General features: G+C 43.6%; 1 protein-coding gene across 3 annotated transcripts in view; it reads right to left on the reverse strand.

Annotated features, from left to right (window-relative positions):
- Positions 1-19135, reverse strand: part of Lgr1 (Leucine-rich repeat-containing G protein-coupled receptor 1) — a 261257-nt gene that overhangs the window by 102887 nt on the left and 139235 nt on the right. For 2 of the 3 annotated variants that reach the window (XM_070530926.1, XM_070530922.1), the window contains exon 2: positions 6737-6811. The gene's annotated coding sequence lies outside the window, so the exon portion shown is untranslated. Of the gene's footprint in view, positions 1-6736; positions 6812-11310; positions 11634-19135 lie in introns of those variants that run through there. The other variant, XM_070530923.1, reaches the window with a different exon arrangement.

Consider the following 19135-nt stretch of genomic DNA (forward strand, 5'->3'; position numbering starts at 1 on the left):
TGGTGATGCTGTCTGCGATGGAAGGAAACTAGTGAGTTCTTTTTTTCACAATTTGAAGACATTAGCCATTTGTTACAGCATAATTCAATGCATTTGAGGTCATCTTGAAGCATGTCCACTTCGTTCACTACAGGCTGTTCAAGCTCATGCTCTTAGAGTTTGTCTCCGCTTGCTTGAACTGCCAACACTTGCAGGACAAATCTTCCGGCTCTAAAGGCTATTCAAGCTTGGGCTCTCAGGGTTTGTCTCCGTTTCCCAAAATGTGCATCAAGTGGAGCAATTATTGCAATGGCCTGGGACTATACAATACAAATTGACATTTCCTTGGAAGTGCTCCCACCATCTTGTTTCACTACATTCACAAAGGTAACAGGCATAATTTTATGCTGAAATTTCGGCTTGTTGGACCAGATTTCCATCAAGCTTCATTCCGGCAACTAAACCATCAATTTCTCTTTGGTGTCAAAGACGACCCATAGTTCGACCAGATTAATAATAATAATAATAATAATAATAATAATAATAATAATAATAATAATAATAATAATAATAATAATAATAATAATAATAATAATAATAATAATAATAATAATAATAATAATAATAATAATAATAATAATGATAATCCTTTTTTATGTCCACTACAGGACAAAGGCCTCTCCCTGCGTTCTCAAATTACCTCTGTCCTGCGCCAACCGATTTCAACCAGCGCCCGCGAATTTCCTACCTTGCTGAGATATTCGCCATCGATCCTTACTCCTAAGCCTTCCCAGCTTAATAGCTTGAATACTTCTTCCAAGCACATGGTGAATAGCATTGGAGAGATTGTGTCTTCTTGTCTGACCCCTTTCTTTATAGTTATCTTCCTACTTGCTTAGAATTAAGGTAGCTGTGGACTCTCTGTAGATATTTTCCAGGATATTCACGTAAGCGGTCTGTACTCGTTGATTACGTAATGCCTCTATGACTGCTGGTATCTCGAGTGAATCAAATGCCTTTTCGTAATCTATGAAAGCCATATAGAGAGGCTGATTGTGCTTGGCGGATTTCTCGATTACCTGATTAATGACATGAATGTGATCCATTGTAGTGTATCCCTTCCTGAAGCCAGCCTGCTTCTTTGGTTGGCTGAAGTCCAGTGTTGCCTTTATTCTACTGCAAGTTATCTTGGTGAATATTTTATATAATACTGGAGTAAGCTAATGGGCCTATAAATTTTCAATTCTTTAACGTCTCCCATATTGTAGATTAGTATAAGGTTTGCATTCTTCCAGTATTCTGGGACCCTTGCAGTCGATAGACTTTTCATATAGAGAGTCGCCAGATTTCCAAGCATTAGGTCTCTTCCATCTTTGATTAAATCGACTGTTATTCCATCATCTCCTGCCGCTCTTCCCTGTTTCATGTCTTGCAAGGCCATTCTGACCTCATTGCTAGTTATAGGAGGAGTTTCTGTACACTGTTCGTTGCTGTTTCGTATAGAAATATCCTGATTCCTCTGGGTACTGTATAGGTCAATAGACAATTCTTGAGCTGCTTTTATTATACCTTCGAGATTGCTGATGATATTACCATGCTTATCTTTCAGTGCATGCATCTTGGTTTGCCTATGTCAAGTTTCCTTCTCACTAATTTCAGGCTGCGTCCATTTTTTACGGCTTCTTCAGTCTCTCGCGTTATCATTTCGAATATCCCTTGTTTTCGCGTCGCTGATCACTTTTGGCAGCTCCGCGAATTATATCTTATCTCTTGAGTTAGACACTTTCATTCTTTGTCGTTTCATTATTAGGTCCTTCGTTACTTGGGAGAAATTGCCTACTGGTTGCCTTGGTGCCTTGCCTCCCACTTGCTGCCTCTGAAGCCAACCTAGTTACGGTTTCATTCATTAGCTCTATGTCATTTTCGTCTCTCTATTCTAAGGCTGCATATTTTTGCGCAAGTAGGAGCACGGATTTGTCTGCTTTCACCCTTAATGCCTCTAGGTTGACCTGTTTCTTCTTGACCAATTTTACTCTTTCAATATTCAAATTGAGGTGAATCCTAGCCCTCACTAACCTATGATCGCTGCACTTCACCTACCCAACACTTCTACATCCTAGACTATGCTGGGATCGGCAGAAAGTATGAAATCAATTTCATTTCTTGTTTCACCATTAGGGCTTTTCCAGATCGACTTTCTGTTGCTACGCTTCCTGAAAAAGGTGTTCATTATTCATATTAGGAACACCTATATACATATATACAATATCAGTAAATAAAGAAAGAAACAAAGAACCTGAGTTGTTGTCTTCTGCTTTTAAATAGCGATCTATGCTTGTTTTGCATAAGTGGTACATTGATCATGTTCATATTTATGGACACCTTGTACCGGCCATAGGACGTCATGTGTTTTTCACTTACCCTGCTACTGTGCTACTGCCTATCTTTTGAAAATGAAAGGCATGACCTCTGCGCAGCTTTCAATCAGCTAGATAGGAAGCCGTTCACCTTGAACAAGATCTTGGGACCATGTCCTCGCATTCGCAGCTACAAAAGGCCACAAAAGCGCCGCTGCGATATTTGAAAGCTACCGGATTGAGTCAGCGTCTGTGATCCGGACTGAGTGACCGAATGATATCCCCAGTAGACTTTCTCTTCTTCTTTTAATCTTTCCGTCCCCCTTTTCCTTTCCCCAGTCTAGGGTAGCCAACCGGGCTCAGTCCTGGTTAACCTCCCTACCTTTTATTTTTCATTTGCTCTCTCTCTCTCTCTCTCTCTGCCGGTGTCGTCGACGATGCTGCCTTTGGGTGCGAAAAAAAATTTAACAATTATCGAAACGGCGCTTGTCTGTGTGTTCAACGCTGAGTTTTTCCCAGACCAACGCCCAAGCTTGGAAATGCTCATGCTACCGCATTCTAACGCGGCGCTTGCTTTAAGCTTTCCGAAACGTTATAGGAAAGCGAATCGTGCCCTATACCCGCCACAGTAGCTTAGTGATTAAAGTGTTACGCTAGTGAGCTCGAAGTAGTGGGCTCGATGACGGCCGCAGCTGTAGAATTTCAATGTGGCGAAATGCAAAACAAACAAAAAAAAAAAACGTTCGTGCACTTATATTTAGGTGCACCTTACAGAAATCCAGATGGTCATAATTAAAACAGAGTCGTCCACTACGGCGTGTCTCATAACCACATCGTGTTTTGGGCACATAAAACCCCTGTACTTTTAATCACCTCCTTCCAATTTTGATTCTTCGGCTCGCTAGGCTATATACTGTATGCGTTCTGTCGCTGTCGTCTACTGTAGAAAGCTTCTGTGGAAGCTTTCCACAGCCCATTTCCATTGCCTATTATGATGGCTCAGCCACTGTCAAATGTTCTGACCGAGCTGTCGTCTTCTCAGCCAGACTCACCACTATCAGTTTCAGGATGTGCCAGCCGACGACATCGATGGTTGCCTAAACTTGTAGCTCTTCGCAATGCAGTTCGTCTCGTCGGCCAAGCGCAATCTCTTAGATAATCCATATTACGCAATTTGATGTCGGCGCAAGTCTTTACTATCTGCCCTGCGGCGCGGACCACATGTACTGGTCTTTGAGATCAGGGTGGTTATTTATACCTCGACCGAGAAAGGACACCATGTCCCATTTCAGTGGCTTACAAGTCACTGAAGACATAGGTCGCGAGCGCGGTGATGATCCTGCTCAATCATCTCTTGTAAGACAAAACACAAGAATTTATACTGCTGTCGCGGTCACATACAGCTAGAATACTTCGCATGCTGACACATGATATTCCCGTTCTCCGCGTCGAACATGCAAAATTTCAATATTACCGACTTTTTTCTCCACCTTCGCATCCCAACTGGATTCCAGTGAAGCAAGGCTACCCTGATTTGTCGGCTATGACTAGGAGTGGTTTTTACAGAGACTTTTGCTTTTCGCATTGTAATGAGCGGGAATGCTATGTGTGATGACTGGGGTCGCAAATAGACCCATGAACATGTTTTATGTGAATGTCATTAGTGCAATTTGCAGAGATCACCCACGACAGGGCAAGCACGCGTTCATAACAGACCATTGTCAGAATAGATCTTATTGAAATACTGACTTCATAAGCTGTCGCAGATTTTTGTTACGGAAGCACTGCTACAATTTTTAAGCTGAACAAGCCTGCACGAGCGACAAAAGTTAGCACCGACTATTGCTAACTTTTTTTCTTTGCTGTGATCGTGTGTGGTGATCATGACCGGATGTGATGGTACCTTGTACTCTGTCTCTTTTCCTTCGTATCTTTCCGCCTTACCCGTCCTTATTGTAGATTAAGAAACCGGATTTGTTGTTCTGTCTAGCCTTCCCGTTTTTATCATTTGTTTCACCCCTCTCTCTGTCCTCTTCGTTGCCATTGATCTAGAATGATCGCATAAGTGAAGATAACAAGGGCAATGCTAACGCGGAATGTAAATGAATTTATTGAAGTAATAGAAAGAAAGTAAGTAATTGAACGCCTGAACAGCTGTGAAGCTAGTAACTGAAGTTGGCCTTTAGCATTGTGGGCCATTTAGCACTCAGAATTGATAGCTATCTTTTTTTCTGTTTTTTTTTACGTCCTCAGAAGTTATGAACATTGGTTAAATTTTCCTGCTCTCGTTCTGCACGGCTCACCGTGATCCTTCCCTGCTCGAAAGAAAGTTTTTCGACGGAACGGCAGAGAGGTCGTCAACCTGAGATACATTCCTCTAGGTAGACATTAGAGGTACTGCATATGTCCCTACCACATACACTAACTATTTCCATATATTAAGCTAACAATTCACCATTCGAGGTCCACTTCAAGATTCCTCGGGTTACGAAGAATCTGAAGCGGGCGGCCCTGCGATTATTGAATGAGACATATGGGAACCTAACAATATATATGGCGATGAGTAGTTTTCGTCTGCCAGTTCTACACGTGTCCTTGGCATTCTGGGTAGCCTGGTCACAATCGACCTCGCATGTAAGTTATATTTTGCGACTGTAATGTCATCTTCGACTGGTCGCCTCCATCCTCTGGCTCAGAATTGAGCGAATCCGGCGTTCCTTTTACTCTGAGACAGAAGACAAGCCGGCAAGCCGAACATGTGACTCCTTTTCGGCAGAGGTGAAACCACGTGACTACAACAAAAGTCCAATTCGCGTTGAATTATAGCGAAAGTTTGCGACGTTGCCAGGAAAGACGGCTAACGCGCCGATAGGACGAGGGCTTGTTGAGACGACGTCATGCACTGACCTGGGTCGCGGTGGACCGTCCCCAAGAACGGTGACACCGTACATGACATTGCGTTGTTATCACGTGAGGGGCAATGCTCTCAATCTCAACGACTGCTCCAAGGACAACGTTTGGGACGCCTGAGAGTGCTCGACGCGTGAGTAGAGTGACTGAAAAGAAGCAGCCGAGCCCACCCCCGCAAAGCGCGCGCTCTTTTTCAAACTGCCGAAGACAACGCTGCTCGCGAGAGCGGTCCGGAGCGCTCAGAAACGAACAGCCGAAAATTCCATGAGACAGCCCTTCAGAGGTTGAAATTTGCGCTGTATGACAGGGCTCATGAGCAGTTGGAATTCCAGACGAGAGAAGACCATCAAATGTCGGTGAAGGAAATTCCAGTTCCAGAGATGAAAAAAAGCTGACGCTGCAATTTTTTTGTAGCGTGATGAATTCCGGAATACCCAGAGAACCGAAACTAAAGTGCCGACCAGTGAAACTGTCACGCCCTTAGTGTACACCGTAAACGACGTCGCGGTTTACGCTTCACAGTCGGCAAACATGACGCCATCAAGCGTTGTTACCAAGCCACTACCTCGCTCGCTTCGTGCTCACCTGCGTGCGAGGCTTAAATAGCACGTCACTCGTGGGCATTAACTTAGGGCGTGACAGTTGTTCAGTTTCGGTTTTACCGCTGAAGTTAGCCGGAAGTAATTATTGCGGTGCAAAAGTTTGAGTTGTCAGCGTTTTGCATCTTGGAACCTTTTACTAACTTTTCGGATGACGGACTTCAAGTCCCGCGTTAAAAAAGTCGTCGCACTTTTCGGTTAGAGTAGGCAGGCGTTGTGCCCCTTCATGAGACGATTGCCTCGCTTTCCCTTTGCTGTCTAGTGTATATGTTTTCAAAACAACAACAACAACAACAACAACAACAACAACAACAACAACAACAACAACAACAACAACAACAACAACAACAACAACAACAACAACAACAACAACAACAACAACAACAACAACAACAACAACAACAACAACAACAACAACAACAATAATAATAATAATAATAATAATAATAATCACAATTATTATTGTTGTTTTGAAAACATATACACTAGACAGGGAAGGGAAAGCGAGGAGCAGGCTGGTTAAAGATAGTGCAATTTTCATAATTACGTCTCTAATTATTAGCTCAACTTATTTTAAAGTATATATCTCTGTGACAAAAACAAACCGAGGAAATCGAGTAATCCTCGCGATTACGCGATGCTTTCTCTGTCGAACACATTTTCTGAAACACCCTGCATATACATTCTTACCTCTCAAATAACAGTGATAGGAAACTTTTCTCTTATAAGACATCTATCATTCACTAACGTTCAGTTCAAAATCACTTGACGGAAGATTAAGGAGATACATGGGCGACTTATACATTTGTGGAGCAGATAACATGCATTTTCAATGACACGATTTAAGGAATAGTGTGCAAGTGTACGTATTGCTCTAAAACAGTTACTTACAATGCTCTCAGCGTGTTTGCGTAACCTTCGAGGGATCCGTTCCGCAGCACTTCCAGTGAAATTCGCTCCAGTGACCTGCACAACAAAATAATAAAATAATTATAAGGAGATTCAATTTTATTCAAAGAATGTTCTACGTAATCGTTTTTTAAAATTTTGAATGTAAACAACTGGAAATGTACGCTTCACTAGAGGTGGCTTTCCCAAAATCTCAACTATACTACTCAGACAAGAATGAAAGACAAGAGAATTGGCGGGGTTCAAATTTGTCGCCGACCATGATAATGACAATGACAGTGATGATTTCTCATCATAATTATTACTCACCATCTCACTGTTAAAACGACGCGGTAACAAATAGTCACCTAACGTGCTTGAGCTAATAATCAAGAATACTAATCCATCCCCAGCAGCGCTGGCTGGTGGCAGCTGCTCGTTGACCAGAGCACATTCGCAAGCCACTTGATGTAGTGCAATGTGAGAATATGCAGCGCCATGTTTGCCTTCACGGAACACACAGAAAGAAATGCTCACTTAGACAGACTAATGCTTCGCTTGGCACAGCGCTTCTCACGTCGTGATTTCTCTCGCACTCCGTATCCTGTGCTCTACGAGTTCTCGGGGTTCAAAATACGTAAAGATGGCGCTATCTAACCTGCTAAGTTGATACCAAATTCACAGATGTTTTCGTTCGTAAGGACTGTTTGCCGTGGGTGGCAGTCTGAGCTAATATCTGCAACATCACAATTGACTAGTATAACCTCTTTCTAACAGTTCTAGAGTAAGTATAAATATAACTAGCATTCTTAGCCTACCAATCTCCACTTTGTTGTGACGCTATCTAACCGCTATCGCATGACTAGACTTTCCTAAAAAAGAAAGAAAAAAAAACCATGCTCGATAGTTCGCTTCGAACCTGATTCCATCAGCGCAGCAGCCCGGTGCGCTATCCCTTAGACCATGGGCGATTTTTTTTCTTTACTACATCTTAAACAAAACTGAAGGTATATTACAGAGCGGATACAACTACACACTCAGAACTCGGGCAAACACGCACATGCGGTTCAACAAGTGCTTCCAGTGAGACGGAAGTTCCTGCGCAGCGTGCACACTTCTCACATACGCGGCACTTTCGCGAAAGCAGGATTTTGTAGATCGCGGGATTTCGGCATGGCAATCGCACAGTCTACATCTTCATAAGCTGTGTGAACCAAGTAGTATGAACACGTCATAGGGAGGACCACCCCTAACCTTAAACGGTATAAACCTAATTGAATATCGAGTGATGTCAATATCCTTTCTATGCGTTCATTCTAGAATGTCACGAAAAAATACAGCATCCCTACAATCCATGAAACAGTGATTTGTGGTCTCGGCACGTAGATGGAGTCGACAGCTTGTTGACCACGGCACAAAGCAGCCCCTTGAATTCAACCAAGTTTTAACAGGGAGTGTTTCTGAATGTATTTTTTTCCGTTCCCTTTGGTTACCCCTACCTCCTTCCTTTTTTTGCTCTTTCTGAGCTGCACGACAAGCCTAAAACAGTCATGACATGCCAACTCGCCCAAACTGCCCCGCTTCTGACCTTCATTTCTGAATGCAATTTAAAGAAAAATGTTTTTACTCCAGGAGGTACACACATTTTTCGGACCCGCTTAAGTACTTCCTGATAAGGTCGGCTTAAATAAGGTATACGATACAAAGGATCTCGGGTAATGGAGTCCACCAGTGCCGCCGAAATTGCTTTTCGACTCGCAATTAACACGTACTCCATGGTGAATCTAACTTTCAAGAAATGTGTCAACAACCTCCTTGAGAAAGCCCTAAGGAGCCTGTGGGACATCTTTGGCATTTCATGATACTACTATATTAGGAAGATAATGAACTAAGCGGAGTTGCAACATTTCTTGCAAAAATGGATGGTCACTGTCCCCCCCCCCCCCCCCCCCCCCAAAAAAAAAACAAAAAAAAACAGGCGAGAAGCAATTTGCCTGACGAAGAGATGGACTAATCCTAGACCACCACGTTCAAGGGGGAGGAACAGATTGTCGCACCGCATCGACTGACAACTGGAACTCCAAATATATGTTGCAAATAGGCGATGCAGTGCCGGAATGCGAAGTCGTGAGCAGTGCAGTACTTGGAGCGCATACATAAAACGGGAAGCTAAGAACACGTTGCACACTTCAGCACGAATAACATTGACAAATTCTGTCCTCGCCATGAATTTACTTTACGTTGAATTTTGCCAATTTCTCCCGACCAACGAGCGTTACTGTTTCTATACTGTGACAGAGGCACACCTAAATAACACAGATCTTTTTTCCACTGAATGCCTGCGTAATGTAATGGCATAGTGGCCCATAATCCAAACCAAAAACCTGAACTTTTTTCAAAGTTAACGCTTGCACCAGAAGCCGCACAAAATTTTGTGTACTTGTAAGAGCAGTCTCGATACTCTTTTTATCAGTACAAAAGAAAAAAAAAACCACGCCCTCTGTATACGCAACAACTCGAACCTCATTAGTCGGTAATCTAAGCCCTTAGAAATTTTTTTTTGCAGAATGCTCATATAGAGGGGCTCTAAATACAAGCAGAACAGAAGCAGTGACAAAGTGCATCCTTGTCTTACTGATGATACAAGCCTAATCAGATTGGAGAGAGAGCCATTCACTATGAGCCTCGTTGAGCCATTAGCATAACATATTCTGACACCTCTACGGAGCAGGGATCCGATATTTATATGCTCTAGTACAGTAAACAGGAATGAGTGATTCACCCTGTCGAACGCCTTAGCCAGATCTAGCTGTACCATTGCTACCTGCCCAATCCCCTCAGCTACACACTCTAGCACCGAGCTCGCAACATGAATGTTCGTCTGAATGGACCGGTCCCCGATGCCACATGTTTGATGATCACCGACCACAGATCTTATTACCACTTGCAAGCGGTTAGCTAATATATACCTTTGCAAAAATTTTATAATCCACAATGCATAAGGAGATAGGCCGATATCGGTCCACTTTTTGCAATTTTGTCTCATCATCGCTTTTAGCTATAAAGGCGGTGTGCCCTTCGTACATTGTGGTAGCGAGGTATCATACTTCCAAGGCCTCACGGTAGACCTGAAGTAATAATGGTGATAAGAGGGAACGAAAACACTGATAAAATTCGGCAGTAAGGCCATCCGGGCCGGGCGTCTTGGCTTTCGCTAACGAATCGAGGCATGCAGTTACCTCATTAATATCAATGTTTTCCTTTGTATAATCATAATCATCCTGATTTAACTGGGGCAGCAACGATACAATTTTTTTGGCAGCATCTGTATCCAATGGCTTATGGCCTCGAAATAGTTGCTGATAATGCTCGAAAAATGCTTTAGTTATTAGAGTAGGCTCATTAAGAATGATTACACCATACTGTATATCTACTATTTGTTTAGACGGCGCGTGTCGGTGCTCATCACCTTACCTATTGCAAGGCTATTCTTCCAGGAAACGATGCTCTCGCGTAAGCACTAATGCATCTCTGTATTTTGCTATGCACAAAGTTTGTAACTGTGCCTTGACCTTATGGCTATCGTCAATATATTGACCGGAATGTAGACATTCAAGCTCATGCAATTCACTCAGAAGCCTATACAATTGTTCGTAATTTTTTTCAAAGGTCAATATTGAAGATTCATCGATAGCTTTCATTTTAACTTCCTACTTGAATAATTCCCACACAGCAAAGAGCGGCAAGTCCTTGCGGCATGACACATGAGCTATAAGCTCAGTAACACACTTTAAGGAACACTCACGCGAAAGTAATTGGGTATTAAAGTTCCACAACTCCCAGCACATACGCGGACTTTGGTACCGACGGGTACCAAACGATGCTGAGATTAGGGAATTGTCACTAAAGAATACAAGGTGCTCAGTGTAGCCATAAATAAGAGATAGCGCGCTAAGTGAAACGTGAATTCGATCAAGCCTTGCATGTGAGGTACCTTGGAAATGCGTATAGCGAAATCCCGACTTTTCATTTTCCCCATTGTCCACAAGCCGATAATCACATATCAGGCATTGCAACGTATCACAACTTGGATTATGTCTCAGCTTCAACGACGTACGATCTTGCGCGTTACAAACACAGTCTCCAAAAAGGGCCAATGCGTGATCCGTGCAGAAATGATGTTCTAGAGATAAGAAGAAACATTCACGTTCCCGTAACTTGTTCGGGGCATAAACACACACAGATCTAAAGCTCATACAACAGATATCAATACCGCACCATATTAGGCACCCTTCCCTATCAGTAAAGGAATGTAGCCAATCACATTGTAAATGTTTTCTAACAAATAACATACAACCTCCGGAAACACCTACTGCATGGCTTACACAAGCATTATAGACAGATATATAGGAATGGAGATATAGCTACTTCTGTGTTTTCGTCGGATTCAATCTTTTTCTTGGATAGCAGATATCTAATCTTCTATTGTGTAACAAATGAAGAAGCTGTTCTTGCCGTCGCTTACTGCGTAAGCCACGGACATTTAAAGTAGCAAAATAGAAGGGAAGAGCGCCCACCATGATTAACCATGTAGGTGCAACGTTTAAACGCTGCTCCGTAGGTGCACCACTCCCTTCTTGGTGAGGTGATGCACTGTGGACCTTTTGGTGCACTTTAACACAAGAGACATCTGCAGGAGTAGGCGTTCCCCGGAGCGGTTTTGTCAACTTTGACACTTTGGGAACACGAACCTCCTTTCCCGAGGGTGATGGATTGTCAGATGGCGCTGGACCCTTCCTAGTAGCCTCGCACATCGGTCCAGATTCCACGGACGGTGGGCGATCTTTAACTGGTGGCGATTCTGCCAATGACATAGTTGGTTTGTCGTCAGGCACCTTAGTCTCATCCTCACTAGCAGACTTCTGGCTAAGGCTATTGTCAGCCGATGAAGGCTAAATCTGCTCTTGTCGATGAGTCTCAAGGAGTGTTTCACCAGTTAAACCCACAACTTCGCTCACGTAAATTAGACAATCGGTGATGGTCTCATCTTCAGCTGGTGTATTTACACGAAGCTTGTCAGCGTAGGTTCCGATGCATGTATCTGCTGGGTGACCGTAACGGTGACAGTTACTGCAGCTCGGTGTTCTACATTGTCGCCGGATACGCCTGACTCTGTTGCACCGGAAGCAAAGTTGTGGTCGGCCAGGAACCAAGATGAGGCACTGGTGCCCGTATATGCTCAACAGATGTGCCACATTACTTGCAGAAACTCCATCCTTCAATGTACACGCCACGTCTTGATTAGTCATTTGCCAGCCCTCCATGACGTCACACTGCCACATTTCTCTCGTGATAGACTGCACTGTGCCATATGGCTATAGCGCTTGAACGATCCGTCTCTGTTCGAGGTGTGGGGGAAGCCAAAGAAGCTTCATCTTGATATTCTTACATTCCGGGTTTATGACATGGCACTTGAGGCCCTTCACTAACAAGTCGCCTTTGTCGACAATTTCTGTTTCGCGATGCTGTTAACACATGTCACTAACCACAAATGGCTCATCTGGTATTTTCCAGCACCGAGGATATCAGTTGCATTTAGCACTGAAAGGAGTGCATCTTGATAGTCCGGGGCCCAATACGGCAGGCCAGCCAGGTCAGCATGCAGGAAAACTGAATTGAGAACGGTGTTGCCAGTTGGTAGATGAGGGAGAACGACTTTATAATTACCGGAATCAGTAATTGACGGTGGGTGTGATCCTCGGCTGAGGGCCGATGCGCTGTTTCCAGTGGAGCTTGTCTTGTCTTGTCTTGTCTTGTCTTGTATCCTAAACAGTGGCGCATACCCACTATGGTGGATTGGCCAAGAAGCAGGCGGTTTTCAGTATGCTTAGAAGTAAAGCGAAACTAGATTTGAATAGTGGAGTGTGGGACTATAGAACTGTAATTTAGTAGTGCAATGAAAATATTGTGAAGAATTTTGATAAAACAAGTTAACGTAAAGAAATGAAATAATAGAAATTATTGATAACTTTAGAAATTAAGCAAGGTACTCTTTTTGTCTCTCTAATAAAATTGGAAACTACAAGAAAAGCATCCCTGTGGATGGATCCCTGTGAAGTCGCCCCAAAAGAAAGAGTGGTTGGTGAGGTTAGGTATAGCCCAAGTTTGATAAATGAGTATTCTAATAGTTTCCTTTGTTTTAGAAAGCGGTGGCATGAGAGAAAATAATGTTCGATAGTTTCAGGTGCACTGCAAAAAGAACATGGAGGGGACATAGCGAGACCAGACCTCTGTAAGTAAAAAATTAGAGGAGGTATACGACATCTCAATTTTGTAAAAGAAACTTCCAATTGCCTTGAAGGACGCCAGTTATTATTCAACGGGAAGCCAAGGTGGTGGAATTCAGAAGATGGTGTTAGCATAGATATTGCAGAGTTTTGAGATCTAGCGAAAGTTATGTACCTGGCAGCGGTGACATAAGCGGATGTTGGCAAAAGAGGTATGATAGGGCCGCTGAGAGATGCTCGTGTGAGCCATTTCATTCACGTGCAACCCACGATGTCCCGATACCCAAAGCAAACATACTTTCCGTGAGTACGGAGGTACCATCGAACGAAATGTTCTTTGAATTCATTAATTTAAAGACGCAGTAAGTGCTGTACATACAGATAGCGAGTCGGTCACAATAACAGCTCATCATCACCATCATCATCGGCCTGTTTTATGTCCACTGCAGCACGAAGGCCTCTCCCTGCGATCTGCAATTCCCCCTGTCCTGCGCCAACCGATTCCAGCTAGCGCCCGCGAATTTCCTAATTTCATTGGTCCACCTAGCCTTCTGTCGTCCTCGGTTGCATTTCCCTTTTCTTGGTACCCATTCTGTAACCCTAATGGTCCGACGGTTATCTAGCCTGTGCATTACATGACCTGCCCAGCTCCATTCTTTTCTCTTCATGTCAGTTAGAATATCGTCTATACCCGTTTGCTCTCTGATCCAAACCACTCTCTTTCTGTCTCTTAACGTTATGCCTAGCAATATTCGTTCCACGCTTTTTGTGCGGTCTTTAAATTGTTCTGAAGCTTCTTTGTCAGTCTCCAAGTCTCTGCCCCATATGTAAGCAGTGGTAAAATGCACTGATTGTACACCTTTCTTTTCAATGATAATGGTAAGCTTCGAGTCAGGAGCTGGCAATGTCTGCCGTATGCGATCCAACCCATTCTTATTCTTCTGTGATTTCCTTCTCATGATCAGGTTTCCCTATGATTAATTGACCTAGGTAAATATACTCCTTCGCCGACTCTAGAGCCCGACAGGCGATCCTGAAATCTTGTTCGTTTGTCCGACTATTTATCATTATCTTTGTCTTCTGCATATTAACCTTCAATCCCACTCTTACACTCTCTCTGGTAAGGTCCTCTATATCATTTGTTGTAACTCGTCTGCATTGTTGCTGAATAGAACAATGTCATCGGCAAACCAAAAACTGCTGAGATATTCGCCGCTGATCTTTACTCCTACGCCTTCAAAGTTTAATAGCTTGAATACTTCTTCCAAGCACGCAGTGAATAGCATTGGAGAGATTGTGTCTCCCTGTCTGACCCCTTTCTTTATAGGTATCTTCCTACTTTTCTTGTGTAGAATTAAGTTAGCTGTAGAACCTCTGTAGATATTTTCCAAGGTATTTACGTGAGCGTTCTGTACTCCTTGATTACGTAATGCCGCTATGACCGTTGGTATCTCTACTGAATCAAATGCCTTTTGGTAATCTATGAAAGGCATATAGAGAGGCTTATTACACTCTGCGGATTTCTCTATTATCTGATTAATGACATGGATGTGATCCATTGTAGTGTATCCCTTCCTCAAGCCAGCCTACTTCCTTGGTTGGGTAAAGTCCAGTGTTGCCCTTATTCTACTGCAAATTATCTTGATGAATATTTTATATAATACTGGGAGTACGCTAATGGGCGTTTGATTTTTCAATTCCTTAACGGCTCCCTTTTCGTAGATTAGTATAAGGTTTGCATTCTTCCAGTTTTCTGGGACCCTCGTAGCCAATAGACACTTTGTATAATAGAGCCGTCAGTTTTCCAAGCATTATGTCTGCTACACCTCTGATTAAATCGACTGTTATTCCATCTTCTCCTGCCACTCTTCCCGTTTATGTCTTGCAAGGCCCTTCTGACCTCATCGCTAGCTATAGGAGGAGTTTCTGTATCCTGTTCATTACTGTTTCGAATAGAAATATCCTGTCTCCTCTGGGTACTGCACAGGTCAGTATACCATTCTTCCGCTGCTTTTAGTATACCTTCGAGATTGCCGATGATCTTACCCTTCTTATCTTTCAGTCCATACCTTTTGGTTGGCCTATGTCAAGTTTCCTTCTCACTGATTTCAGGCTGCAACCATTTTTCACGCCTTCAGTCTCTCGCGTTATAATTTCGAATATCGCTTATTTTCGCCTTGTTGATCAATTTTGACAGTTCCGCGAATTCTATCCTATCTCTTGAGTTGGACACTTTCATTCTTTGTAGTTTGTTTATTAGGTCATTTGTTACTTGGGAGAACTTGCCAATTGGTCGCCTTGGTGCCTTGCCTCCCACTTCACTTGCTGCCTCTGAAGCTAGGCTAGTTAGGGTTTCATTCATTACCTCTATGCCATCATCATCCCTCTATTCTAAGGCTGCATATTTGTGTGCAAGTACCAGCCTAAATTTGTCTGCTTTTACCCTTACTGCCTCTAGGCTGAACTGTTTCTTCTTGACCAATTTTACTCTTGCTATATTCAAATTGAGGTGAATCCTAGGCCTCACTAACCTATGACCACTGCACTTTATCCTACCTAACACTTCTACATCCTGCACAGTGCTGGGATCAGCAGAAAGTATGAAATAAATTTCATTTCTTGTTTCACCAATAGGGCTTTTCCAGGTACACTTTCTGTTGCTACGCCTCTTGAAAAAGGTGTTCATTATTCGAAGCTTATTCCTTTCTGCGAATTCTACCAGCATCTCTCCTCTAGCGTTCCTGGAATCGACGCCGTAGTTGCCAATTGCTTGTTCCCCAGCCTGCCTTTTCCCCACTTTTGGATTGAAGTCGCCCATTACTATAGTATACTGTGTTTGCACTTTTCTCATCGCTAATTCAGCATTTTCATAAAACTGAACTACTTCCTCATCATCGTGACTGGATGTTGGAACGGTGGCTTGTACTACCTTTAATATATAGCTCTTACTAAGCTTGATTACGACTACAGCTACCCTCTCATCAATGGCGCAGAATTCGTCAATGTTGCCCGCTATGTCCTTATATATTAGGAATCCTACCCCGTATTGCTTCTTATCTAGGAGACCTCTATAGGAGAGGACATCTTCGTTATTTAGCAATGTATAAGCCACACCAGTTCTTCTAATCTCACTAAGGCCGATGATATCCCAAACAATGTCTGATAATTCCTCAAAGAGTCCTGCTAAGCTAGCCTCACTCTACAAAGTTCGGCGGTTAGAGGTTGACCGGGTCAGTTTTCATTGGCGGCCCGTCTGAACCCAGAGATTCTAGCACCCTCTGCTGCGTTACAGGTCTCACCGCCGCCTTGGTGAGGTGCTCCGCAGCTGCTGGGGACTGCGGCCCATTGGGTAATTGAGTGAGCCATGTGGGAGGGGGCAGCCGAATACTGGACCAGGGAGGCCAATTCCTGTTCTTGTGAGGGAGTGTCTTGTTGAAGCTTAGTGGGCCTTCCTAATTTGGTTGTATATGGATTAGTATAGCCCCACTCGCTCTCGGCATCCTTTGCCGGTGAGAGGCGTCACTACAAGTCTGCAGATGTTGTGCACTGGAGGAGGTGAATTTCAAGCTCACCATTGTAACAAAAAAAGGAAAGAAATAAAAAAAGAAACCTCTTACAGCGGGATTCGAACTTCCGACTAGGGAAACCGAGCATGCGATATAGCTCAGTCAGCTAATCCCGAAGGCGGCGAAGCTACTTTATCGCTGAAGTGTACAGCCCCAAGGGCCCTATGTGCCTAAAAATGTGCTTGATTTGTCAACTTGGTAACTCAATATAGAACGATTTCTAAATGGTTCTGGCCTCGTAGTTCCGGAATCACACGTGCGCAGTCGGCCGAGAACCCGGCTAGGTATAAGGCGTCTCGGCCGCCTTTGACAGAGCTTAGAACGTGGAGGGGTAAGATAATGGTGGAAAACTGGTCGCTTCTCTCACCGGAAAGGCGACTAGACACGGGGCACCTCCATCTTGCGCTCCTTTGTATAACAGCTAATGGGTCATTTCTCTTTCAAGGCCACTAACTGGTTGTGCTCCGAGTCACCAGGGAGAATGGGTGATACCGGAAGCGCTGTTTGAAGTTCAGCTGTTGCCTTTGCTGGGCGTGTAGGCAATATAGGGCGCAGTCCCGCCACAGGTAGGCTATGTCCTCGTTCGCCACTCCATACGAACGCGACGTGGAGCTTGCACGATGGATAGTAAAGGGAAAGTCTTTTGTTTATGCTACACCAAGGCGAAAGCGATGAAACAAGATTTCAACATTGCACGGTATCACACAAAATTAGCTCTTAATCGAGCCATGCATGCCGCAGATGACTTGCTTGCTGACAATTTTAGTAATACGTTTCCAAACTTATCGCTGAATGATGCAGATAGATAGATAGATAGATAGATAGATAGATAGATAGATAGATAGATAGATAGATAGATAGATAGATAGATAGATAGATAGATAGATAGAGAGAGAGAGAGAGAAAGAGAGAGAGAGAGAGAGAGCGAGAGAGAGAGCGAGAGTGAGAGAGAGAGACTCTTTATTAGAAAAACAGAGAATTTGCCGGCGCATATACAACCACTGGCATTCTTCTCTGCATAGGGATGGGTAATGGGATTAAAAGATTCCAGAGGAGGGTGGGAGAAAAAAGAGAATAAAAATAAATATGAAATGCACTAGTGGACCTGACACTAATATACAGATATAGTTGAAAAATAAATCCAAATTCCGCCGCTGTTTTGAAGGGCCCCGCATTGGACCTAAGATGCTGGGTAATTTTAACGGATCGTGGCAAATCATGTCCATTTGTTGCTGAAAAAAATGTATCTTGTTGCGGTACGCGGGGCATTCTAGTAATATGTGCTCCATTGTCTCTAAGTTGCCACAGTTATCACAGTAGGGGTTAGTGGAAAGCCCTACGCAGTACAGATAATTGTTCATGTATGCCACGTTCCGTCGAAGACGATGGTACAATGTCTCTAAGTGTCGTGGAAGTGGTGGTGGAATTTTCCGTCTCATTTCTGCGTCAGTATAACGCAGGAAGTTATCTTGGTGAAGCGGCAGATTCCAGATGCGGTCTTTTTCTTGATAGGCATATTTCTTCACATGTTCGAAGCGTTGGCTTTTGTAAAAAAATGTTCTTTTGAAATTGCGGTATTGGAGTCCATTTTGGGCAGCTTCACCCGCTTTTTCATTTCACGAAATACCGGCATGGGTAGGTATCCACTGAAACTTAATGCAGTGCCAAGCAATCTTAGCCTTGTGGTGAAGATGAGCAATGTCAAATGCTGCAGGTTGGTTATTACAACGCTTGTGCCTGCTCCACATATTTTGTAGGGCTGCTTTTTAATCCGTGAAAATCAGCCATATCTTTGGCGGCTGCTGTCAAAGTGCATACACAGGGTTCTCTTTAATGCCATATAGCTCTGCTGAAGTAGATGATGTCGCTCAAGACGAAACGAGAATCGTTGTCCTGTAGAGGGATCAAAACGTTCGCACAATGGTCGATGCGGAGTTGTAGAGTCATCTGCGAAAATGTGCGTTGCAGCTGCGTATTCCTTGCGCTTATATTCCAAAGCTATCGGATAAGTCGCTGCTTGAGACATTTTCTTTTTCGCACTGACTCCAGCGACATATGGCACGATTTCCAGTGGGGACAGTGTCCATGGTGAAATGAATGACGCATTGGTGTATTCCTCTCATGTTCGTGGGAACGTTTTGCCTATTCATCCACTGCTCATTTTTAAATATGCCGGTATGAGTGGGAATCCACTGAAATGCAACTTCATGAGCGGGAGTTTCTTCAGCGTAAAAAAGATTCTGGGGTCTTTAGGTGCAAAACACTCTGATTATGAGGCACGATCATCGATTTGATATGAGGCCCGCAATAGTGGGGCACTACCAGATTAATTTTGACCACCTAGAGTTCTTCAACGTGCACTCAATGCACGGTACATGAGCGTTCTCGCGAGTAATTTTCATCCCTGATAGTGCATTAGCCCATGCCGAAGTGAAATGGAGCCGTAGAAAGCACATGCTTCTGACCTCTTAGATCTAAGAGCGATAGACTAGCTGTGGCACTGCACTGCTCACAGCTACAGTCTTCTATGGTTCTCACTGTTTTGACAG

The sequence above is a fragment of the Dermacentor albipictus genome, chromosome 1 (assembly GCF_038994185.2).
Source record: "Dermacentor albipictus isolate Rhodes 1998 colony chromosome 1, USDA_Dalb.pri_finalv2, whole genome shotgun sequence".
NCBI lineage: Eukaryota > Metazoa > Arthropoda > Arachnida > Ixodida > Ixodidae > Dermacentor > Dermacentor albipictus.